Genomic DNA, 27,463 nt, shown 5'->3' on the forward strand with positions numbered 1-27,463 from the left:
AAATGTCCAGGCCTAAAGAATCTACATTCAAGTCATACAAGCGCTTCCACTGCAGCACGCCTGAACGTGCACAAGGGTGAGAGGGCCCGTTCATCGCTGCTTGCAGCTTTAATTTGTAATTTGTCTTGTAAAGCAGTGATTCTTAACCATAGGGCCGCGGCCCACACTTGGGCCGCGAGCGCCATCTAGTGGGCCGCGAAAAAAAATTAGTTTTGTACATGTGGGCCGCGGGGGCCGCGGGACTGCATAGCAACTCCCAACCAAATGAGGAGAAGAAGACCCTCAGCTAGCTCTAGGTGTAATAGTAAGAGAAATGGTGTGTATTTACAGAGAAAATCCTTCATTTTGCACAGAGTAGGGTCGTTTTCGAATTCAGACACTACCGCACTACATGCTACATACTGCAAAGTATGCACTGAATACTGCCTACTGAATGAAGGATTCAGTACGCTGCTCCAGCAGACCGTTCACACAGCAGTGTGCTACAGTGTATCCCAGAATGCATCTCGCACCAAAACGTCAGCGAAAGATGAGATTTAAAAGCAGACTAGAGTGTTTCTCAATCCTGGTCCTCGTGTTCCCTGTCCTGCATGTTTTAGATGTTTCCCTGCACCAACACACCTGATTCTAATTAAAGGTCCTAATTAGCTGTCATCAAGGTCTGCACAACTCTGTTGATGACACACGTACTTTTATCACGGTGCGCTGAAGCAGGGAAACATCTAAAACATGCAGGAGGACCAGGATTGAGAAACACTGGTAGAAGCTGTTGTAATTCCAGCTGTAGCGCTGTTAATATGCCACTTTATTACGTTTTAACATCTTTTAACATTCAGGCGTAAAAGTAAGGCGTAGAAATTTGATCCGATGTTTCGGGGATCAGAAGAGCCGCCGGTCCGGCCGCATCAGCAGCTCACGGCCGGAGAAAAGACGCGATCGCCGGGTCAACCCACGGCCTCGTCCCGGGGAGAAACCTGCAGCTCTGTGGAGAATTGTCGCCGGCTGAAATAAATCATTTAGGAAATAAATGTTGGTTTAATAGATGAAATCTAACAGATGTAGCTGTCACGTTAGTTTGTCTGAATATGAGGTGAGCTTCGTGTTGTTACTAGATGGATATATATATACCACAGACTGATCAAAGCTGTATATCTTATAGCTCAATGGGTTGGTTAGCGACTTTCATACAGCGAACGGGGGTTCGATTCCAGTCGGGCTTTATTTTGAAAATTTCCCCGATGCGGGACTAATAAAGGATTATCTTATCTTAAATGTTGAAATAGCAGTAAAACCACATTCATTGATGAAATGACATAAGGGATGGAAATGGATTTTAATAAATGTATTGAAATGAACATATCAGTCTATTGAAGTTAATTTTATTTTATTATTAACAAGTTCTCCTCTCTGTCGAGTAGCTCTCTCTCCATCTTCTCCTCCTTGTCCAAACCCCCTCTCTGCATCTATTTATTTCAGCTCCCGGACAAATTCTCTGTCAAAACACAGCAATGAAAAGTAGTTATTTCATGAAAAGACAACGAACTACCGATATATAACGTTGTCATAACACTTAGTTCACTTTTATTTACGGATAACTTAGCTAAGATAACTAACAAAAACCTAACATACTATTAAAAACCCACAATTTTTAATCGTTGTCCTTACACTAAATTGAATTAAAAAGGTTATATATTAAAGTTACTTACATTTATATTCCTCCTTCTCCCTCTCCACGGTGTAACTAGTCCTTTCTGCCTTCACATCACATCACTGTCCGGTTGCAGCTGTTTTCTCAATAAAGCTTTGAGAAAAAAAAGAAAAAATCGCTGCCCGGCCGAGGCCGCATTGCATTCTGGGATATAGTGAGCGAGGTAGCTGGTTTGAAGCATGCTGCGGATTTTTTTCCAGATCAGTACAACATCCGGGTATTTTTCGCACACTGCAGATTTCCTTCTGTTCACATACAGCATACTACTTACTACACTTTGGCCAAATCAGTGTATACTTGTAGTACAGTATGCAAATTCGAAAACGGCCTAGGTTTAGATCCGCCAGGATCGGGGATCGATTACTTGGGTCTGCGCCCAGAGCGAGCGAGCGCGGCGTGCTCATTTATCCTGACTCGTCCGCGCGGCCGGGGAGGTCGGTGCCGCTCGGGCGGTGGGCTCCGTCGTTACTGCTGAAGGATTGTACATGTAGATGCGTGGGCTGTCGTGTCGTCTGGACTGGACTGTTGTTCGGGCTCGCAAAAGCATCGGAAAGTGACTCTGCTGCAGCGGCCAGAGAGCTGCGGGTTCTGCCCGGCTCAGCTGATCAAGCTCGGATGAAATCCGACACGCGCAGTCCTGACAACTTATTAATGTAAATAAAACTTAGTAAGTTACTTAGTAAGTAATTAGCTTGACTCTTACAGAGATGAGAAGCCTAACAGGTGGAAAGGGAAGTTCAACCCGGAATGGACAGATTCATCCTGTTCAGTCTTCCCACTGGGACAAAACCAGTGTCTCATACGTTCAGAGACCGTGGCGTTCAAAGTGCGAAAGTGAAACGCCACTGAAACAAAACACAAAGTTTTTCATCAAACATATTCACTCAAGTCTGAACTGAAGTCACAGAAAATAAGCTGACCATCTTAAACATGTTTGGGTTCACATACAGCTGTGAAGCAGCTTTCTCCACAATTAACATAATTAACTAAATATCGTTCCAGGTTAATCAATGAGCACCTTCTCATGCATATGAGAACCTGACACCATCCAGCCCAGATTTAAAGTCCTGGCAGGAGAAATTAGAGCTCAGTTCTCTCACTGAACGACAGAAAGTGAGGGCATAAGATTAAGGGGAAGAAAGAAAAACTGCAAAACCTTTAAATTGTTAAGATGTGTTTATATTAATTTATTATAAAAATGTGTTGAGACAATTAACAAAGAAAAGGGGAAATTCAAACTGCTGGTAAAGAAATAAAATAAGATAGCATTTGAAAAATAAAATAAAATCTTATTTATTTATTTTATTTTTAAGAGAAAAAAATGTGTAATTGAAGTTACACATGTTAATGGGCAAATATGTACTTTTTTAATATAACAGTCAGATGCAGATGTTGATACAACTATGAGGCTACTTGAATATATATATATATATATATATATATATATATATATATATATATATATATATATTTATTATGATGTTCTGGACCTTCACTGCTATACAGTGTTAATATTTAACGGGCCTCGGGCCACTCTGTACTGAAAAAATTGGGCCCCAAGGTCAGAAAGGTTAAGAACCCCTGTTGTAAAGGACGCTAATACACCAGTTTAGAGATTCTGCTGTTTCACCACTACACAACAGGAATTATTACACAACATACATTTATGTGCTTTTCTACATTTCTTCTGCTCTGATTCACTCAGGCTTTTGGCTTGGCCAAAACATTAATGTTTTTTTTATTGATGATAAATCCACATTAATCATTCACTTCACACAATATAACATGTCTTTACTCTGAAGGAAATCATTTTGGACTTTTTTTTAGAGAGAGAAATATGTATCAATTAAAATCACTGGTGCTGTTCTGCATGCCTGAATTGAACACAATTTTTTTTAGTATGGATCCTCCTGTTGTTGGATAATTGTGTTTTTGTAAGTAAAAGAATAAAAAAGCAACATTCTTCATTTGTTTAACTATCACTAAAGGGCCTCAAAGGAATTAAAGGGATGATATTTGACTTGCTTTGATACCATAGCTGATGTACCAGTCCTCTCCTCGTTCATCTGGAAGCGGAGTCGTGCTCCAGAGCTTTGAGTCCCTCTGTCAACCAGTTTTCATCCTCTTTTCATTAAGAGACTCAAATATTCCTCTTTTTTTTATTTAGCTCGTTACTTACCCTTATCACACTCATCTTTGGTTGTCTACCTCATGGGCCTTCCAGAACTTGTTTTGTTATAAGTGGGGAAACCTACATTTTAGGTTTTGAAGACCATTTGGGTACATTGATCACCTTGGAAACACACCCTTCGACCTCAACACAGTCCGGGGAAGGGTTTGTTCAGGTCATGTCCAGTATCTGACGTCCTTGTTCATCAAAATGGGATTTCCTTGGACGACTCACAAAAATTAACAAATTTCCACCTCACCTCGACTATTTATTTTTTCTTTATTAAATGTTCTATATTTATTTAATCAAAATTCCACAGGTTCACATTACAAATGTTTCACGGCACAGCGCTACTCTAACATCTATCCAAACGTGCTTATTTTTCCATTTACTTGTCTAATGTAGGGATGCACCAGCAAAATGGGATTGAGGTTGAAGGGGAAATATTTATTAGGAACAGCAGAAATGATTTTCTGTCTGAAAACATGCATTGCACCAATGTGCTGGTATCTGGAGAGGTTTTGGGTCTCGGAAGACATGACCCCCAGGAATTCCATCCTCAGCATACCGTCCTTTATTGATGTCGGGAGCTGGCTCCTCCATGGGAGTGAAGGAGTTTGGTGCTGGTCCCTTGCCCGTTTTACGGACCTTTGCCTTCCTCCCACCGGCTGAGAGGCGCCGAGCAATGCATCATCTGATAATAAAAAAACAAACAAAAAAAACAGACCACCTAACGACTCTGAAGAGATTTTTATACTTTGGTTATTTATTCTTCTTAATTGCCATGCTCTAATAGCGATTCATGGATTAAACCAAGTAATAAAAGAAAATAAGACAGGGAAACCTAAAATGCAACAAAAACACTTTACTTTTCTCTTGAGAGCCTTTTTGGTCGCTGACCTGACGTTCTTCTGACTTTTCAGTAGCTGCAGTGAATCGGTAGAAATATACAATCATGACCAGTTTACATGTATTTTTTGTGATATTTTGCTGTAAATGTTAATCCCTTCACATGGAGGAGTCGATTTTTGTTGTTGTTTTTTTTTCCATGAACTCTGCATGGACTCCCCTCTGCCTTGTTCCGGTATTATCCGTGACCTTCGCTCCCTCTGACAGCTGATCCAGGCGTTGCATCCATCAACATTCACATGTTAAAGGTCAGTGTCTATTTGTGCGTTATCGGCCATCGATGCTTTGCTAGTATCTCAGCCCTTCTTGAAGCAGGTCCACTGAGTCTATTTTGTGTCTCCTGGTCTCTGTATCAGCAGTAATTACCCACCAGGCATTACGTTCCTTCTTCTGGGAACTGGGGTGCCAGCTCTGAGCTTACATTTGTTTTTTTATTTGCAAAAATAAAGAAAGGTATGTAAATAAGGTTCCTTGGGAATACTTTGAAATAGTTTTATTTCCACCTCAGCATGCACTCTGCAGCCTCCTGGGAGAAAACAGACTTTCGACAGAGTTTCGTCAACTTCATCTCCGAGAAGAGCCAATAAAGTACTTCCTTTTTAGCCGCTTATAGATTAAACCGAGTGAAGCCACGCAAAGATTTACTTGTAATCTCTTAGGATTTTCATGTGGTCAACATAACTAAATTGTTTGTTTTCACCACAATTCCTTCGGTGAGAAATGACCTTTCAAAACCCAGCTTCCCTCTTGATGACGAAGACATTAACTACGATGAAGAATTTTTATTAAAAATAAATAACATATCATAGCATGATATGAGGATCGTTGCTAGACATAATTTTTCTTCCACATTCCAGGGATTTGTGGCATCAAGTGTTTTGTGTAGTACTGACTACTGGAGCAAAAAAGCTATGTAAAGTCCCCCTGACACACATTAATGCAGCAGTACAAAACGACACAGCACAAATGTCTACACTGACAAGTCCAACGTCAGAATCAGCCACAAGCATGCTTGGCCCCAGTGACTTAGGAGAGCCACTCCTGTCCTTGCCTTCTCTGGGAAAAGTATTTATCTTCAACAGATCACAAGCAGTAATTTGGCCTGGATTCAGTGGTCACGAGAGCACTTCAGAGCTTGGATTCGAATCATAAATGTAGTCCAGTTAAGGTCATCCAAAGTGCTGTGAAGCTCTTACGCCTTTCCCATAGATAGAAGGAAGAGAATCTTAAAAGACGGCAAACACAGGGTTCAGCTGTAATGGCCTGGATCAGATATCAGAATGGAGATTCTAGGAACAACTTAATCCATTTGGGATCAATGCCATAGCGTCTTTTAAGTGATCCAGTTCATGTTTTATTGTAATGATGGGAGTCATCAAAATATAAAACTTTCGATATTAGCTGAACTCCTGATGGATGCCTCATGGATAGTTTGACTCTGGTGCTTTCAAGCTTACATTTAACCACATAACGTGTGGAAATAAAAGTAGTTTACAGTAAGAAATTGAAGAAAAAAAATTCCACGTGAACACCAAAATCCCATTATCCATTATTAAATTCTATTGCGTCCCAGAGGACTTTGCTACTGAGGGTCTGTAATGGCTCCTTAAGCCTCTACACAAAAAGTCTCGTAACATTTTTTGGTTTCATTAAATTCACAAATACATTAGGAACACACTTAATTATTTTGCATATTTCATCTTTTTTATGAACAAGTTTTGGCAATAGTTAACTGATTGAGTGCACACATTTAGTTGACTAATTTATTTTGTCACCTTGTTGATTTGGTTATTCTTTAGGTAATACATCTTTCTTTGAGTTGCCATTTCAGGAGAGACTGTGGTGAAGGGGAAGTTGCCAGGGCTGTTGAAAAGCATCCCAGCTGCTACAAATCTGTTCAAATGGGGCTGAAGCCTAATTGGAGAATTCCACTATATTTGTAGATAAGGGTTTAGGAAAAGTTTATGTTTCATATTTGGCTTGTTTTGTGTTTTCTCCTTTTATTTGGGCAGTTTGGTTATTTAAATTAATTTCCCCATGGGTTACTCTTTAAGACTGTATTCAATTCAATTCAATTTTATTTATATAGCGTCTATTACAACAGAAGTTGTCTCTAGGTGTTTTCCAGAGACCCAGAACATGACCTCCGAGCAATTATTACATAAACATAACATAAACAATGGCAGGTAAAAAACTCCCCTAGTGGGAGAAAAACCTTAAGCCAAACAGTGGCAAAGAAAAACTCCCCTTTAGGAGGGAAGAAACCTTGAGCAGGACTAGGCGCATAAGGGGGGACCCTCCTGCCGGAGGTCAGCTGGGCAGAGCAGGAAAAGAGAGAACAGACATTGAAGAACAGAGAAAGGAGAGACAGACACAATGGCTAACTGTTGCACTACAGGGATGACTATACAAGCAGGTCAGGATGTCAGCAAGCATATAGCAGACATCCACACAGACAGGTGGAAGCAAGCAGTGGAGTGATCAGAGGGGGGGACTGCAGCTCAGCATGCAGTTCCTGAAGCTCTAACCTGCAAACATTCACAAAAGAGAAAAGGAGGGAGGAGTTGGGGGGGCAACCAGCACAACAAACTGCAAGAACAATGGAGAACAATGATGGTTATGAGATACTTCTAATTAATAACTGAGAAAGGAAAGAGAAAGAGGGATGATGGGCACCACTCAGTGGATCATGTTGGTGCCCCCCTGCAGCATAGGCCTATGGCAGCATATCTACAGCGAAGCTCTGTTTAAGACTAACTGCTCTAGTCTTGTCCTATAGCTGCAGCTATGACTACTGACCTTAACACACTAGAGTTTACACTAACTGTAGGCTTTACTAAACAGAAAGGTTTTTAGTTTTGGTTTTAAAGGTGGAGGTGGTGCCTGATAACAGAAGGCCTGCGCTCCAAATCTACATTTGGATACTCTAGGAACTGGTTAGAGACCCTTCTTCTCAAAGGAGCAACTGCATCTAACGCTGAGTGCAGCAAATCTGCAGTGTTACTAGCAAAGAAATCAACATCTGGAGAGGTAGAACCCAGGTCACTGGCCTCAACTACTTCACTATTTTCCACTGTTGTAAGATGAGCGATGGGCAGACAATCAGGGCAGATGGGAACCAGGGAAGTCAAGACAGAACTGAAACACAGACACTGGTTTCAAGTTAAAACAGGAACTGACCAAACCGTGACACCTTATTAGAATCGCCAATTACATAATGTGTTCCTATATTTTCATTGGCAGGCAGTAGTCCTCGAGAAGCAGCAGAGAAGTGTGTAAGACTGCAGCTCTGCATCCCAGGCTGGATCCTGGAGTGTCAATGGGAGTGTTTAATGATATTAGCCAAATGTCTACAAATAAGAACTGCACCATCCCGGTTGGGATGAATGTCATCTCTTCTAATCAGACCAGTGCTGAATATGTGGGTGAAACCTCTCTCACATCTTCTCTGCCAATGCCAAACAACGTATTTGCCGTTGACCTGTTTGGTGGTGGTGTTTGGTGGATAGGATGATTGAAGTTTGAAGAAACAACACATATTGTTAATTTAACAATTTTTCTCCTAAACCAACAGGAGCCTCAGTAGCATGTGGAATAACCAAACACAGCCACAACAGCCTGGCTACTCCTCCTCATGCAGGTGACCAGCCTGATCACACACTGTTGTGGGATGGCATCTCATTCTTGAACCAGCGTTTGTCGCAAAGTCGGCCAAGGTGGTTGTGTTGACTATGGCATGGAACAACACGCCCAAGCTGATGCTATGTGTATTCATTGCGGTTGATGTCAGGACTCCTGACAGCCCATTCCATCCGCTCCACTCCCAAATTCTGGCAGTAGTCTCTGATAAACCCTGCTCTGTGGGGGAGAGCGTTGTCATTTTAGAGGATAGGGTTGGGTCCCAGACTGTGGAGATGTGGGATTTCCACTAGTTGCAGAATCTCATATTGATATCTCTCTGCATTGAGATTGCCTCCAATGATGATGACCTTTGTTTTTCCAGGGGAGGGTGATGCTGCCCTACACCATCACACTGCCCCAACTAAAAGATGTCAATATATTGGTTCAGCAATTAACAATACGCTCACCATGTCTTTGACCATTTGATACTTTGACCCTATGACCCAACTGCCGTGGGCAGTCTGGACATAACATTCCTCCACATGTTGAGGTTCCAGTGAACGTGTTGCAGAGACCAGCTCAAACAGGCCTGATTGTGAAAGGCGGTCATGGCATGGCTCCTGTCAGACCTATGAGACCAGAGATTGGCTCCTTGCAGTCTGTTTCAGATTGTCTGGGCAGACAGCTGTCTGCCATATCGTCCTGCAAACCTTGACTGGGTACCAGAAACTCAAAACAAGAGTAAATAGCAACAGTTTTTCAACAGTATGATTTATTACCACAAAGCATTGTTACATCAAAGAAATAACCTACCAACCCAAATCTTGGTACTTTTTGTGTTACGTTTAGTTGGGTCAATTTGAGGTTGTGGAGCTTTCAGATGACAAATGGACTGCATCAGAATTCAACAATAGTCTTATCAAGAGCACCTGACCCATTCATGCCTAGACTTCCTTTGGACCAATGTAATTTGCGCCAGTGTGTTGTTGGATTAGACAGTCTCAATAAAACATATTATTCAATCCCATGCACATGGTTCTTCTGGATTCAACAGGCGGTGGTACCAGCTGCTGCAATTCAATTCAAAAGTCTTTATTTCAAACATCATCATCATCATTTTATTTATTTCAAACCAACAAAACCACAACTCTCGTACTACAAAACAAGAACAGAAAGTTACAAGACACCATTGAACAGAACAAACAACAATACCAACAACAGACACTATAACAAAACAAAACAAACACTGTTTGAAAAGGGGATGGCAGAAGCAAAGCTTATTAATTTCCATCCCCCGCCAACACACATATAACAAAGACAACCATAACACAAAGTTACTCCCTTAAACCCCTCTTCCCCTCAATCATTTCATTTCTTTACATCAGTTTATCTCCCCTTCCCTTTTATACATTTCAAAGACTGCTTTTCTGTACTTACTTTTAAATTGACTGACACTTTGACTAAGTTTAATTTCATCTTCAAGGCTGTTCCACAGAATAACCCCTCCAACAGAAAGACACATACTCTTAAGAGTTGATCTTACACTTTGTTGTTGCAATTACATTTTTTTTCTTAAGTCATACCTTTTACAACCTTCCCTGTCATAAAATAATTTTTGAATTAAACTTGGCAGAAGATAGTTTTTAGCTTTATACATGATTAATGCAGTTTTCAATTTTACCAAATCAAAAAATTTTAACGCAGAGGCCTTAAGAAAAAGTAAATTAGTTTGATCATTGAACCTGACATTGAAAACTGTTCGTATGGCTCTTTTTTGTAATATGTATAAAGGCAACAGGTTGGTTTTATATGCATTACCCCAGACTTCCACACAGTTTCCACACACAATTCAAAAAAGTAACAGACATGCCTGAACATTTGAACAATGAATGCAAGAGAGACACTTTTTTTATTTTTGGTAGCAGCAGCAGTCATGAGATGTTCGAAAAGAAGGAAGAAATAAAAAAACGTATGATCTCCTGCCCCTTGAAATCAATACTATTCTTTCATATGCACCCTTGTTATTAGATATCAGAAATTTTGATGTACTTAGAAGTTACATAAATTAATAGTAAGAATTTTACACAGTATAAATATATATTGGGGTATAGCTGAGTATAAATTAGCAGATACCTGAGTGATTATTATCAGTTATATGTCACTGTAAACACTATTTACCCTGAGTCCTTGTATTTGTCTGTATATGAAAGTATACATTATTTACAATGTGAATTTATATTCACCCGTGTACAATCTTATTCATTACAATCATTCTTACTTAGATATTTCTACACACATTAAAGCATACATGCACACATATACTGTAATTGTAACTGTTCATATATGTAGAGATACACACATGTCCACATACAGATAAACACTTACGGTGGGGCAAAAAAGTATTTAGTCAGACGCCAATGGTGCAAGTTCTCCCACTTAAAAAGATGATAGAGGCCTGTAATTTTCATCAGGTACACTTCAACCATGAGAGACAGAATGGGGGGAAAGAATCCAGGAAATCACATTGTAGGATTTTTACCGATTCATTCCATCCATCAATTGGTAAATTCCTCTGTAAAATAAGTATTTGGTCACCTACAAACAAGCAAGATGGCGTTCACAGACCTGTAACTTCTTCTTTATGAGGCTCCTGAATGACCTGCGGAGAGCTGGGATCAAAGTAACAAAGGTACCATCAGTAACACACAACCCCGCCAGGGACTCCGATCCTGCAGTGCCAGACGTGTCCCCCTGCTTAAGCCAGTACATGTTCAGTCTGAAGTTTGCTGGAGAGCATTTGGATGATGGAGAAGAGAATTGGGAGAATGTTATATGGTCAGATGAAACCAAAACAGAACTTTTTGGTAGAAACATAACTTGTCGTGTTTGGAGGAGAAAGAAAGCTGAGTTGCATCCAAAGAATACCAAACCTACTGAGAAGCATGGGGGTGGAAACATCATGCTTTGGGGATGTTTTTCTGCAAAGGGACCAGGACGACTGATCCCTGTAAGGGAAAGAATGAATGGGGCCATGTATCATGAGATTTTGAGTGAAAACCTCCTTCCATCAGCAAGGCATTGAAGATGAAACGTCGCTGGGTCTTTAGCATGAAAATGATCCCAAACACACCGCCCGGGCAATGAAGGAGTGGCTTCGTAACAAACATTTAAAAGGTCCTGGAGTGGCCTAGCCAGTCTCCAGATCTCAACCCCATAGAAAATCTTTGGAGGGAGTTGAAAGTCCGTGTTGCCCAGCGACAGCCACAAAACATCACTGCTCTAGAGGAGATCTGCATGGAGGAATGGGCTAAAATACCACCATCAGTGTGTGAAAACCTTGTGAAGACTTAGAGCCCAGATATACTTGCAGTTCATCATGGCCGCCAAGCGTATCCTGCGTTCATTTGACGCGTCGACGTGCACATTCTCAAAAAGACACTGAACGCAGTTCTTGCCTGCAGTTCTCGCTCTGCCCGCGAGTGGCGCTGGTCCCGGTCAGATACCAGCTGGTCACAAGTGACAACGCGGAGGTCGCTGGCGCCGTTTCCTTTGCCGAGATCGCAAGCAAAGCAATGTTATAATCTCCTACATCGTCCAATGGTGTCATGTTAACTTGTTCGTTGTTCTAATCTGCTACTACCGCTGCTACTACCGCTACTACTAAATATTTAATCACTTTTCCAACTGTTGCTCTGCTTACTGCCCCCTATCGGTCACCGCCGGTACGACACGCTCTCCTCGCGTACTACGCGAGCAACGTTGCAGTTGGTGGTGCACGCGAACGGACGCGAACGCAAGCACAAACAGCAGGTATATCTGGGCTCTTACAGAAAATGTTTGACCTCTGTCATTGCCAACAAACGTTTTATAACAAAGTATTGAGATGAACTTTTGTTATTGATCAAATACTTATTTTCCACTATAATTTGCTAAAAAAATTTGATTTTCTGGATTTTTTAAAATTTTGTCTCTCATACAGTAGTTGAGATATAGGCTACCTGCGAGGAAAATTACAGGCCTCTCTTATTTTTTTAAGTGGGAGAACTTGCACAACTGGTGTCTGACTAAATAGTTTTTTGCCCCACTGTATATAAACCTACAACCATAAAAGTCCAGCCCCCACCATTAACCCCTCACACAACGCCCCCCCCCCTCAATACAATGACGGCATGTGTTGAAGTCAAACATGCATCCACGATTAGTGGAGCCCAGCATATGAGCAAACAAAGCTTCTCCATTAGGAATGGCGTCTTATTTGATCTACAACGAAATCACATTTTCAGTCCTGATGAAATAGCAGCTGAATCAAGTAAACAAGGATGAAGACAGTCAAATTAACCATATGTTCAGCACGTTCCTGTATCCCACTCACTGTAGCCAAAATGTGCAAGAGTCACGAGGACTTTGAAAGCCTCTTCATCTCACACATTCAGGTCTGGATGGGTCATTGCCCCCAACACGGATATCATCATAACTTTTATATGAAAAAATATGCAAACAAACTGTCATATTAACATGTTTGTAGCTTTAGTAAAGTCAGGCTTAACAGTAAATCTGCTTCAAGCCATGTTGGAGAGCATTTCTTTCCATTCTCCTCATGTTAATAAACAAGCGCATTCCTTTGAATGATCGTCTCGAAGGGATTCATCTGGGTGGTTATCAAAACAAAGAAACTGCAATCAGTAAGGAAGACCCTTTTCCATCAGTGGTCTTTGTGTGTCGCCATATTGTGAAAAATAAAGATTTGGGTTTCTAGTGTCCCGATAGCTTTTCATTCTGCAATATAAATTAATGAATTTATTCCTGATGGCTGGCTCCTATGGAAAGCGCCTGTTCAAAGCATCTTGGGAAAACAGTGTTTTCAAGCAGAGCATCAAAAATAGCCAAAGAGTTTAGCCAAACCTTATGGAAACACAAAGCCGTTATCCAATCAAAGCAGACATTTGTCATTTAAACTTGGAGAACCAATAGTGATTGGTGGAGTCAGTTTCCCTCCAGCCAAAAGGTTGCTGGATAGATTCCCAGCTCTGCTTTGTGCTAAAGTGTTCCAGGGCAGGACATTGATCCCCCAGCCACTCATAGTGCTGGTCCAAACGCCAGATAAACTGTGAGGGTTGTGTCAGGAGCACTAGCGGAGCAGGCGGGCGGGCAGAGGGGGCGGCCGCCCCGGGCCCACTGCTGTGTGGGGGCCCACGCCGAAGGGGGAAAAAAAAGTGTTCTGAATAAAAGAACGAACGTTAGACTATATAACAATTGCGTTCATAAGGATTAAGTTGTTTAAAAAATAAAAATGAAAGAAATAGTCCCTTCTCCCCTTGTGTGTCTGCCTGTCATGCACGGGTTCGCACGCGCATGTTGTCTGTTTAAGGCTGATTTATGGTTCCGCGTTACACCAAGGAAGAGCCTACGGCGTAGGGTACGGCGTAGGGTACGGCGTAGGGTACGGCGTAGGGTACGGCGTAGGGTGTGCGTCGCCGCGTACCCTACGCCGTAGCCTCTGCATTGGTGTAACGCGGAACCATAAATCAACCTTTAGCCAGTTGTCTCATCAGAAGTAGCCTTAAAGCAGGAAAGTCATGCCGAGTTTCAGCAGGCTGAAAACTATCTCCGGGCTCCACGGATGAGGCCTCAAACCCCGCCTTGCTCTCAATCGAGAGGGACATCGCCGTTGATGAGAGCAAAGTGATTGAAAGGTTTGCGGCGATGAAGAACCGGCTGATCGTTAAATGTGTACCGCCCCCCTCCTTGGATGGAAATATGTTTTGTTGTGGTTCTCTGCCCACCGCTGGATGAAACCATCATTGGTAAGCTGTCACAATATTAATTATTTCTGATAACATTGTCATAATGCTGAATATATGGCCTTTCCTATATTGTTTGTTGCTGTTTGACCGCCGTGTCGCTCGGTCATTGTGTTAAATACATGTCGTCGCACATTGTAAACTGTTGTCGTGTAGGTTGAACACGTGTGTCTGAATTGTGCTACTCGGCAAATTCGACATCTATGGCTAAGATGAAAACTTAGCCTTAAAAATAAAGATATCCCCACAATAAGTCATAAAAATTTGTCGAAATTATGAGATAGAAAGTCATAATTATGAGATAGAAAGTCGAAATGATGAGATATAAAGTCGAAATGATGAGATATAAAGTCGAAATTATGAGATAGAAAGTCATAATTATGAGATAGAAAGTCGAAATTATGAGATAGAAAGTCGAAATTATGAGATAGAAAGAAATTATGACTTTCTATGTCATAATTATGACTTACCGTAGGGATATTTTTATTTTTAAGGCTAATATTTCATCTTATTTTTTTCTTTTACTGGCAGAAATGGGCTTCCATAGACATCACTGGATGTCATTTGATTTTTATCTCCAGTTTGATACTTATATCTTAAAGTCTGCATTAGGCTTATAATTAGGTGACATAATGACTGGCAAAATCCATGGTGGTAGAACCTCATTTGAATGGTTCTGACCGTGTCGTCTGCGTGCTCTGGTTGTGTGTCAGAGGTTGCTGGATAGATTCCCAGCTCTGCTTTGTGCTAAAGTGTTCCAGGGCAGGACATTGATCCCCCAGCCACTCATAGTGCTGGTCCAAACGCCAGATAAACTGTGAGGGTTGTGTCAGGAGCACTAGCGGAGCAGGCGGGGGGGCAGAGGGGGCGGCCGCCCCGGGCCCACTGCTGTGTGGGGGCCCATGCCGAAGGGGGAAAAAAAAGTGTTCTGAATAAAAGAACGAACGTTAGACTATATAACAATTGCGTTCATAAGGATTAAGTTGTTTAAAAAATAAAAATGAAAGAAATAGTCCCTTCTCCCCTTGTGTGTCTGCCTGTCATGCACGGGTTCGCACGCGCATGTTGTCTGTTTAAGGCTGATTTATGGTTCCGCGTTACACCAAGGAAGAGCCTACGGCGTAGGGTACGGCGTAGGGTGTGCGTCGCCGCGTACCCTACGCCGTAGGCTCTGCATTGGTGTAACGCGGAACCATAAATCAACCTTTAGCCAGTTGTCTCATCAGAAGTAGCCTTAAAGCAGGAAAGTCATGAGATATAAAGTCGAAATGATGAGATATAAAGTCGAAATGATGAGATAGAAAGTCATAATTATGAGATAGAAAGTCGAAATTATGAGATAGAAAGTCGAAATTATGAGATAGAAAGAAATTATGACTTTCTATGTCATAATTATGACTTACCGTGGGGATATTTTTATTTTTAAGGCTAAGATTTCATCTTATTTTTTGACATAATGACTGGCAAAATCCATGGTGGTAGAACCTCATTTGAATGGTTCTGACCGTGTCGTCTGCGTGCTGTGGTTGTGTGTCAGAGGGGCTGATCTGTGGCATTTTTTTAGCGATTATGTTTTAACGGGGATGTTTAGGCCACAAGGGCCCCCTCTAGTCTGGGACCCCTGCTCCGCACCTGGTCAGGAGGGATATTTGACATAAAACCTATGCCAAGTTAATATGAGGAACCCAATGATCAGCTGTGGCAGCCACCTAAAAAAGAGAAACGCTGAATATGTTGCCTTCTTCTTTGGCCAGTGGAGATTGGCCCACTTTTGAAGATCGGTAGTTATCATTCAAGGAGCTGCACATTGAAGTAATTTCTTAAACCTTTGGGACTAATTTTGTTGATATTTACCCTCACTTTACACCAATAAAGAGTATATATTAAGTGCACTGGTTGCATATAATCATGACAATGTGGAAAGAGCCACGTATGCACACGGGGTTTCCTGTTGATGAGGGAGGGAAACTCTGCTGAGTTCTTCATTCAAAAGGTCTCATCCTAACGTTCATAATTACAAAGTTCAGATTAAGTGATTTTAAGAATCTTTTTTTTTTAACCCCAAAAAACAAACATGTATGTTTAACTGATTTTCCAGACAGACATTTTCTGTGGTTGCACGGTCACCAATAATGAAATTGTTTGCAAGATCAGTTTTAGTCAGTTCCCATGTCTCGCTGGCCAGGGAATTTACCACATCTTAAAGCTGCCAGTAAATCAAAACTGCAGCAGAATGATTTATGTGGTGAGAAAGAAAGTGGAGTATGGGAAAAACTGCAGGATGTCATTCACCTTGATGATGTTCCGGCTGCATCGTGAGGAAAGCAACCACGACTTGAACACTGTAAACACGTGAGCAGCACACAAAATATAAAATTAGTATAACAAATATATGTTTTGAGAGGCTGGTCCTTTCAAAACTGAAATCGTGTCTGCCTGCTACACTGGACCCATATCAATTTGCCAACCAATGCAACAGATCAACAGCACTAACCCACCTGGACAGTTTTTTTGCATCCGCTTGTCTGCATATATATTAATGGTTAATACCAAGTTTGGTAAAACTTAAAGCATATATATGCATTTAATCTTTTTTTTTAAGGGGGAGAGGGGGGTGGGAGGCTGGACGTTGGGGGTTGGGTTGTTGAGGGGTGGCATCCGCTGCAAGTGAAATGACAGAAACACAGGAAAACACACAACAGGCACATAGGCCTTTGGAATCTGAGATTATCTGTGAGATTATCTGTCCCCCAAAACTGTAGAGTGAGTATGTAGGTGAGTGAGCATGTGTGTATGTCTGTTTAATGTCTGTTTTAGAGGCGGCAGTAGCTCAGGTGGTAGAGCGGGTTGTCCAATGATCGGAAGGTCGGCGGTTCGAATCCCGCTCCGTCCCCAGTTTGCTGTCGTAGTGTCCTTGGGCAAGACACCTTACCCACCTTGCCCCGTGTGAATGTGTACCACCACCGGTGAGAATGTGTATGAATGAATAATGATCTCTGTAAAGCGCTCTGGGTGCCTTGAAGGGCCCTATATAAAACCAAGTCATTAAAAAACCAAGTTATTATTATTCATTATTAACTGTGTGTGTGCAAAGTGAAAACAAGGTTTTACCTAAACTGCAACTAGGGGGGAAACCCCACCACCCCAGAGACCAGAAGTCGATAAGGAAGAAACCCAAACCTAGGCCACCAGCAGCCCCACGGAACCCCCCGCCCCCTCAGAGCACGGAGGGAAGCCCCGGGCGGAGCCCCCATGACCACGGGAGGAGGCAGCCAGGGAACCCACAGTGATGGACCAGGTCCCAGCCAAGCACCAGCCAACTGGCATGGGCCGATCATGCGGCCAGGAGGCCCACAACCTCCAGGCCCACAACCCTCAACCCGGCAAGAGGCCAGCCTGCCCGGAGAGAAGGGGCCACCCCGACCATCGACGCCGGCGGACCGGCACCTGCCCCAATGATAGCGGGAACCCCAAAGCCAAAGGTTTGCCCAGCTGTAGGGGCAGTGGGGAGAAGTGGAGACGGGCCCCCCAGGCAGCATGGCGAGCTCATGATGAGTGTGTGTGTGGGTGTGACTAATGCGGTTAAAACAGGGAGGGGGAGGTCAGGGCATCATGCGGCTATGACATGGCAGTGCCCCCCCTTCAAAGACCCTTATGGGCAAGTGTCCTTGTGATGTGTATATCTGTTGAGTGTACAGATGATGACAGAAGATGTTATTAAAAACTGAGTAGCAGGCAGTCCCGGGCTATCCCATGCCCTAGACCCCTCAACCCTGTGAATGTGAATGTGAGTCATTTAGGGGAGGAGGAGAGGAGCATGAAGCCAGGAGGTAGGGCCAGTATCACTGGCCCTGATAGGCACCCATGTTCCCCACAGGCCACTCCGGGGCGGGGGAGCCCTGGACCACCAAGCACGGCCAGCACCACGTTGCACCCCCAGGAGTGGGGGTCCCCACACAGCTGACACCCCAGAAGCCCAAGAGTCCCCACCTGGACAGTCCTAATACATATGTTAGAATGCTTTTCATTGACTTCACTTCAGCATTCAATACTGTGATGCCTTCCAAGCTGATCCTCAGGCTCAGCCAGCTTGGCATCAGCAACTCACTTTGCTGCTGGATTATGTACCGTATTTTCACGACCATACGGCGCACCGTGTGAAAAGGTGCACCCTCAGTTTTGTGTGTCATTTTTGGTTTTAAAACACACATACGGCGCATCGACCAAAAAGGCGCAGTCTACAGACACGGAGCTGCACACACGCGCGCTGCAAAACACACACACGCGCTGCAGAACAACACACACACAAGAGTGCTTATTTAAAAGTAGAGCAGGAGCAAAACTTAGTTTGATATTTTATTTCACTTTTCACATCAATCAAACCCTTCAAAGGTTCATCTTCTGTTTCCGCATTAAAGAATTTAAAAAAAAACACTGGGTCGCCGCACATAAACCTGTCTCAGCCACCAGCCCTTTTCATTTCACTCTGGCTGGAAAAGTCTGTTTAGGCAACGCTTTTCTTTTAAAAATCACCATAGCCGGCAGTTTCTGTCCATCAGCGTGGCAGGCAAGCACAAGAGTAAATAAACTTTTCATACCCCGTTGTGCTGCGGATCCCGACCGCGGCGGTCGCGGGTCCCGGGTCCCGCGTCCCGGGTCCCGCTCCGCCCCCCCGCGTCCCGGGTCCCGCTCCGCCTCCCCGCGTCCCGGGTCCCGCTCCGCCCCCCCGCGCTGGTCCCGCTCACACACACGCGCATGTCGGTACCGGGGTTTGTATCCGACAGGAGCTCCGCTCCGCTAATTCAGCTGCGCCAGTCCGAATTTCCAGACCTGTCTCAGCCACTTGATCATCATCCCTTCATCCAGCCACCCCCTTTCATTCGCCCTTATAATGACTCCGGCTGGAAACGTCTTATGCAAAGTTTTTTTTTTAAAAATCACCATACAGTTTCTGTCCATCAGCGTGGCAGGCAAGCACCACATAAATGAGAATGTGTGTGTTTCGCGCCGCGAACATACACACGCGCATGTCGGGGATCCGGTACCGGGTTTGTAACCGACAGATTTGGCTGAAAATCTCGGAGGGTGAAGCTGATCAGACCTGGGACGTACCCCAGAAAACCCTGCTCCCAAAGCGGGCGGGAACCAGGTCGATCAGACCCCGCTTGGGGAACCAGGAAGTCGGGCTGGAGCAGCGCGCATCACCGCGGCTTTAACCGGAGAACGTGACCGGTTCCGACCGGCCGGGACCGGAGGAGCCCGTCTGGACTGGTAGCAGGAGCTCCCGGGGAAAGAGCACCGGCATTTCAGCCGGATCTGCCCCGGGGATGCGGCGATCGGACCCCGCAACCCCACGGCAGGTGCTTCCTCGGTTCCCGACATGCAAAACACACACGCTGCAGAACACACACACAAGTGTGCTTATTTAAATAGAGCAGGAGTAAAACTTAGTTTGATTGTATTTTATTTCACTTTACACATCAAGCAAATCCTTAAAAGTCTTCATCTTCTGTTTCCGCATTAAACAGCTCAGTGGATGGTCTCCTTCACGTCCGCAATTCACGGGGGCTTCACCCGCCCCCTTCTCTTTTTACTGTTCTCATGGTGGCCGGCCTTACATTACCGTAATTCAGATAATAGACACGGCGCACGGTTTCATAAGGCGCCCGGCACATTTAAAAAAAAAAAAAAAGAATTTATGTGCGCCTTATGGTCGCGAAAATATGGTAGGGTACTTCCTTACTAACAGACCCAAGATGGTTAAATTAGGAAGTCTTTCCTGGATTGGTATTGGATCTCGATCACGATTGCTGCTCGTGTTTTGGTTGGTTCCGTGTCGGTTTCGTGTTTCATTTGTGGTTTTTGTTGCAGATTTCCAGTGCTCGACGTGTGCCTCCATGTGTTCTTGCTTCCTGGTTTAGCAGCGGATGTCACACAATGCACATATATATGCCTTAGATTTTTACCAGCATGGCCACCATCATCCTGAACACTGGCATGCCACAGAGATGTGTGCTGAGCCTTCTTCTCTTCACCCATGACTGCACCCCTGTTTATGGCTCCAATGCTATAATCAAGTTTGCATATAACACCACAGAGTGGGCCTGATCAGAGAGGAGGATGAAACACAATATAGAGATGAGGTTCAGCACTTAGCTTTGTGCTGCAAAAAGAATAACCTGCCACTCAATACCTAGAAGACCAAGGAGATCCACATCAGTGGTGCCGAGGTGGAACGTGTGTCTAGCTTTAAGTTCCTTGGGGTACATTTTGCTGAAAATCTTTCTTGGTATCTCAACTCCTCCAGTCTGGTGAAGAAGGCGCATCAGCACCTTCCATATCTATACCCTATATATATATATATATATATATATATATATATATATATATATATATATATATATATATATATATATATATATATATATATATATATATATACACACAGGAAAATATGGATTTATGCTGCCAATGTGAATGCAGCCTCCTGTTGCTGAAAACAATGAGATTCCTGTGGAAAACTTTCTCACAGCTTCACCACAGATGCAGCCTGTATGGTTTCTGTGATCCTAGTAACCTGGCCGCTGAGAAAAATCAAAAGGTTCCAAAACATTTTCGCCGCTGAGGTAATTTGGCCCTCGGCCTGTTTTTCTTTCACTTGCATTATTCACCCAATTGAGTTTTATGAGTTTGGAGTCACAATAAAGCACAAGGCCAGACTTAACTGCCACGCAGCTGCAGGGTAACTGTCGTTCAAACGAAAGAACGTTTGAGTGGCTCATCATATTCATCTGAGCTAGTTAAGGAGGGAAGTTCAGTGGAGGAAGAAGATGTCTAATTAGAAAAATTCACATAGCACTCCATTTCCAACCATGTACCTCTATTAATGCCAATTTTGCTTGTTTTATATATTTGTGTAAAAAAAAAGGGGGTGATCGTCGAGAGGGTGTGAGAATACAAGATAATATTTTGTAAATATGCATTTTACTTCATTGGCAATGCTTTCTGGATAATTTTTCTTTTTTTCAAGAGGGTAGTGTGTGTGTACAAAAGGCTCTGTTATTCACCTCATTTGAACTAATGTTTCTTCCTGACATTGCGTTGTGATGCAAGTTGCATGTGTAATGCTTGTCTCCGAGTGAACACCGTAACACCACAGCTGTGTTAGTGTAGCGATGACATCATCCCCAATGCCCCGCCCACAAAGTCCAACCGAGGCTGCTGACGTTGCATGGTTTCTGGATGGCGGTAAGAGAAGCTGTAGGTGAAGTAAGCACACGGAGATGTTGCCATCTGTCCCGGAAGCTGTTCTCCACGTGTTTGTGCTTTGCACATGGTTGTGTTCAGACTGTTGCTTGTTGGTGTGGAATCCTTCACAATATGTCCCATCTCCCAGTAGACACCAAGCCACTGTCCTACGATCAGTGTTACAGGAGATTCAGCACAAAAGGCTCCTCCTTCAGCAGTCACGTCAACGTATGACAGCAGATCTGGGCGAAAGAGTACAGATGGACATGTTGCAGTTGATGAACACTGTACGTGATCATCAATCAGTCAGCACAAGAGGCACATGTCATACCTCCCCCCTCCAGTAAGTGAAGATAAGGATGTACAACAGAGTAAACTGCCTATGGTAGATCGCCTCGATAAAAACACGAATTAACTTTGAATCCTAAAGAATGAGACCTTAGAAGCCAAGCTGAACCATAACAGCGAGCATGGTCCTGGTGGCTGACTTCTCCATTGACTTTTGCACTTGAGCCCGCCGGAGCGGCTGGAATGAGTCGGCCCTCTGTGACTCCTTCCTCCACAGTCTGGCTGACTACATTAAAGACGAACTAGTGTCTCCCGATCTCCCTCCAACTCTTGACAGACTGATCGAGCTGGCCATCCGAGTGGACCTCCGTATCCAGGCTCGACGTCGTGAGAGGAGACAGGGAACAGCCAGTGGGAACCCTCCCGTACGACTACGGGAGACCACCTCAGCTCCTGGTGCCGCCTCCTTTGCTGGAGCCCAGGTGGAGGAACCTCAACCCATGCAACTGGGTTGCACCAGTCTCTCCCCAGAGGAAAAGAAGAGAAGCCGACAGGCTAACCTCTGCCTATACTGTGGTCAGGCCAGCCATTTCATCTCTCGCTTTCCGGCAAAAGCCAGGGCTCACCAGTAGGGGGGGGGGCATACTGGTGAGCCAAACTTCTTCTAAGACTGTCCCCCATCAAAGACCTGTGTTTCATGCCAGTCTCTTCCTCTCTGACAGGTCTCATCCCTTAGCTACTTTCATTGACTCTGGGGCCGGCGCCAACATCATTGATGAGGAGCTAGCACTTCAGTTGGGGATAGAACGCATTCCCTTGCCTCGTCCGGTCCCCACGCACGCCCTCGATGGACACCTCCTGGGATGTCTTCCATCAGACCATCCCGGTACCCATGCTACTCTCAGGCAACCACCATGAGACTGTACAATTCCACGTTCTGTCCTCTCCCCACATTCCTCTGATTCTGGGGTACCACTGGCTGCGCCGTCATAACCCCCACATTGACTGGGCTGCGGGGACCATACTGGGGTGGAGCCCTTCCTGTCACCAGATCTGCCTGAGACACGCTGGCGTTCCCCAGCACTCAGCCTGCTCCAGCACCACGCCTACCCTGACCGGGGTTCCCTCTGAATACCATGACTTTCAAGGGGTGTTCAGTAAGGCCAAGGCCACATCCCTGCCTCCTCATCGCCCCTGTGCCATTGACCTGCAGCCTGGCACCACGCCACCCAAGGGTGGCTATGGAATCCTACATTAATGACTCTCTGGCAGCAGGCATCATCCGGCCCTCTTCATCTCCTGCGGGGCAGGTTTCTTCTTTGTCGAAAAGAAAGACAAGACACTGAGGCCATGCATCGATTATCCGGGCCTCAACGACATCACCATCAAGAATCGCTACCCACTCCCCCTTGTCTCCTCAGCCTTCAAGCTCCTCCAGGGGGCCACCATCTTTACCAAGCTAGATCTTCGCAACGCGTACCATCTGGTCTGCATCCGGGAAGGTGATGAGTTGAAGACTGTCTTCAACACCCCCACCAGCCACTACGAATACCTGGTGATGCCCTTCGGTCTCACCAACGCCCCCGCCGTCTTCCAAGCCCTGGTTAACGATGTGCAAGGCACGCTTCACGTCGGCGCCCATCCTTCAGGTTCCTGACCCTGACCGCCAGTACGTCGTGGAAGTGGATGCCTCCGATATCGGCGTGGGAGCCGTCCTGTCTCAGCGGGCTGCTTCGGATCAGAAACTCCATCCCTGTGCCATCTTCTCCCGACGACTGTCCCTTGCTGAGAGGAACTACGACATCGGCAACCGGGAGCTGCTGGCCGTCAAGCTGGCCCTGGAGGAGTGGCGCCATTGGCTGGAGGGGACCCGACTACCGTTCCTGGTGTGGACCGATCACAAAAATTTGGAGTACATCCGGACCGCCAAGGGTTCTTCACCCGGTTCAACTTCTACCTCTCCTATCGCCCCGTATCCCGGAATGTCAAGCCTGATGCTTTGTTGCTGCATTTCCTGGGGGAGGGGGAGTGTAGGGAAGAGACCGACCCCATCCTCCCATCCCCCTGTGTGATTGCTTCCCTGACGTGGGAGGTGGAGGAGAGAGTGAGAGATGCGGTGGAGAACCAACCTTGTCCCAGCGCATGTCCCCCTAACCGTCTCTTTGTTCCTCCAAATCTGAGATCAGATGTCCTCCTTGTTCTCCGCTTTCCTGTCATCCTGGGATCCGGAGGACTTGCGATGTTCTGAAGCAACGCTTCTGGGGGGCCACGCTGGAGGAGGACACTCGCGATTACATCAATGCCTGTCCTGTCTGCAACCAAAACAAGCCCTGTCATCAGTCCCCTGCTGGGCTTCTGCATCCGCTCCCGGTGCCTCTGCGCCCGTGGTCTCCCTGGACTTTGTCACTGGTCTTCCCCCTTCTGGTGGTAACACTGTCATCCTCACAGTTGTCTGGCTCTCCACCCGGGACCTCCCTCTCCAGGTGGAATCCAGGAAGTTGGCTCCCAGGTTCACCGGCCTTTTCCCCATCCTGAAGGTCATGAACCCCAGTGAGACTTCAACTCCCCCTGACCATGCACATCCACCCCACCTTCCATGTCTCTCGGGTCAAGGCAGTTTTGGGGAGCCCACTGGTGCCCCCCACTCCTCCTCCACCGCCTCCTCGCCTCATTGATGGAGGACCAGCATACACTGTTCATCACCTGCTGTGCTCCCGCTGTCGTGGCCGGGGGCTCCAATACCTCGTCGAGTGGGAAGGCTATGGTCCGGAGGAGGGGTCATGGGTGCCTGCTGGTCGCATCCTCTGTCCCCGTCTCATTGCAGACTTCCATCTGGAACACCTTGACCAACCCTCCAGGTCGACCGCCTCTGCTAGGACTACTCGTCCTGGGCCATCGGGCCCTTCCATGCCGGTCGTCTCGGTGGTGGAGGGGGTCTCTTCCTCCTCCGTGGACGCACCCTCCCGCTGACCCCCTCCACCCACCCAGCTGAGGTGATGGACTGGTCTGGCTCTGAGGAGTATTAGGCCCTCCTCCTGGCCCCCTCCTCCCGCCCGGCTTGGTGTTGCTTTTTGGGATGTCGGGAGCCGTCCCTTGAGGTTGAAGTGAACCACACTACTACCACTTTGTGCTCAGTGTGCTGCTTTTGGGTTCTCTGCCCGCCATAACATCTAGTGCCTTACAGACCTTAAATTATTGAATTGTTTAATTAGGATCCCCATTAGCTACACCATGACTGCAGCTATTCTTTCTGGGGTCCATCAAAATTTTTAAATAATACAGTACTAAAACATAACATAATAAAAGCAAACCAAATACATTTCTACTAGATAAAAAGAATATCAAATTTAAAATACTCTGCAAAAAAAGCAGAGACATTTCACAAAATGAAGACAGCGAAATGAGAATATAACACATAACTAAACAAAAACACTGCACAGTTAAGAGTTCATCTGAGGTCGTCAAAAAGTCTGAAAAGCAGTCCACAATTTCATTTCATTTGCAGTCTATAACTTCACAACTGATCTAATACAGAAAAAAAGAAAGAAAAAATACATTCAACAACAGTCAAATGTTTCCATTTCCAGCATGTCAGACAATCAGTTTCGGCAAGCTGCTTGTTTGAGTGATCTCTATTTCAATATTCTATCATTTAATTATACTGAATCAAAAGATGTTGCTTGACTAATAATTTGAATGCTCTTATGCTGTTTGCTTGTGTGATGTGTTTAGGAAATGAATTCCACTCATACATGGCCCTGTACACGGCAGTCCTTTTACCAGCATTAGAATTCACATTTGGCAGTGCAAAATATCCTCCAGCTGCATGTCTGGTGATATATTTGTGATAGTCAGAGCTGTAACATAGCTCCTGGTATAATACCTGAGGAGTCTTTCTTATGGACATATTTCTAATAAATGATAATAATGAGTAAAGTAATCTGTCACTAACCATTAACCAACCAAGATTCCTTGCATTTTAATAACGCTTGTCGTCCACTTACAACTAAGAACAATGCGTGCAGCCCTGTTTTGTATTTTTTGTAGTTTTGCAATCATATCTGCAGTTGCATTTGACCAAACTGCCAGGCAATAGTCATGATTTGATATAATTAAGACCTGAATTACTAGTTTAGTTGCTTTTAGAGTTAAACGTTTTTTATGTCTTAAATATTGGATATCTTCCCTACTTTCGATGGTCCTTCGAGCCGCTTCACACTGCACTTACCCTGTTCTAGATGGATGATTTTGAAGTCCAAGGAGCACGCCCTCACTGTCGCATCACACTCCCCTCCGTTATGAGAATTATGAAGTCAATTTGGGCAGCCTTGGCAATTCAGAGTCGTGGAGCTGAAGGAGGATGGACGACCAGACAGGGAACCACTAACAGAACCCCTCTTCCCTCATGATATGCTCCCCCACTAGGTCCACAGCAAAGAACGGATGCTGCCGATCACGATCAGGGCATAGATACGTACTATTCAGATAGGAGTCGTCTTCACAAGCAAGACAAGCAGTTACCCAATCCAAATGGAGGACAGGATTAAGTTTGGAAGCTGATGGGACATCCCTACCATTTGTCAAAGTTAACTGTGGCTACCAGTTCTCCCGCACCAACTTAGTAATCTTCTCAGATTCCACCAAGAACATCATGTTATGGGGACTCACTTTGCACTGAGTGGAACACATTGAGGTGTCCCATGAGATGAAGATGAGCAAGTACCAAGGGTTGGTGGAGGAATTCAGGAACTGTGGTTAGAAGATACACTGCCAAGCCATTGAAGTTGGCTGCCAAGGTTTCCTGGGCAGTTCCTTCTGCAAAGTCCTGTCATCGCTGGGTGTGATGGGAGCGGTAAAGAAGCAAGCCACACGGTCTATCACTGAATCCGCAGGAAATAAATCACAAGGTGGTTTTGGATTATGAGGGGAGACCCTTGGCTTGTTGCTTCGAGGATACAAGCTCCCTAGGTCGGTCACCTGAATGGGGGGTATGATATTGAAAGACCCAAAACCCCCAGTGACCCGGGGAACATCTCTGAAGATGCACACCAGTGCATCATAGCGATGTATTCCTAAACCTGTATGTCAGCATACAACATTTGCAGATAGACTATAATGATGTGCGGGGGATGAAATTGTTTTTTTTTTTTGGAAACAAGACAAAAAAAAACTGATTTTAGCCTGTAATGAGCAGGGATAAGCCCCAGCAGTCCCCTGACGCCCTGTATACGATTGAGCGGGCATAGAAAACAGATGGATGAATGAAATGAAGGATTAAAAGGTTGTAAAACTGTTTTACTCCTCAGTTCTTTTCTTTTTCCTCAGTTGTCATCATTGATATTGCTTTATTTCCAGCAATTTTCAGACTTACTTTTTTTTTTTAACCCAAAGCACTTTACTGGTGTTAGCACTCACATCCTCCTCTACCTGCTGGTCTACAACACCAGTGCACATAGCTACCACAGAAACCAGCAGAACATCTGATTGATTGGAAGGATGACAAAGGATATCCTACGGCCCAAGTTGTGCTCAGTTTCCATGAATAAAATGCTTTTCATATTGATCTCAGGGTTATTTAAAATATGTGCAGCTGTCATGGTCTTCAATGGTTTCACCAGAATTCCTCATAGTCTTAACTCCAATGACTCCGTCATTCACTCCATTGTGACGTTTGGGGATCTCAGCCATGTGTTACCAGGCAAACTGCAAAGAGTCTGC

This window comes from Cololabis saira, chromosome 11 (genome assembly GCF_033807715.1).
Source record: "Cololabis saira isolate AMF1-May2022 chromosome 11, fColSai1.1, whole genome shotgun sequence".
Taxonomy (NCBI): Eukaryota; Metazoa; Chordata; class Actinopteri; order Beloniformes; family Belonidae; genus Cololabis; species Cololabis saira.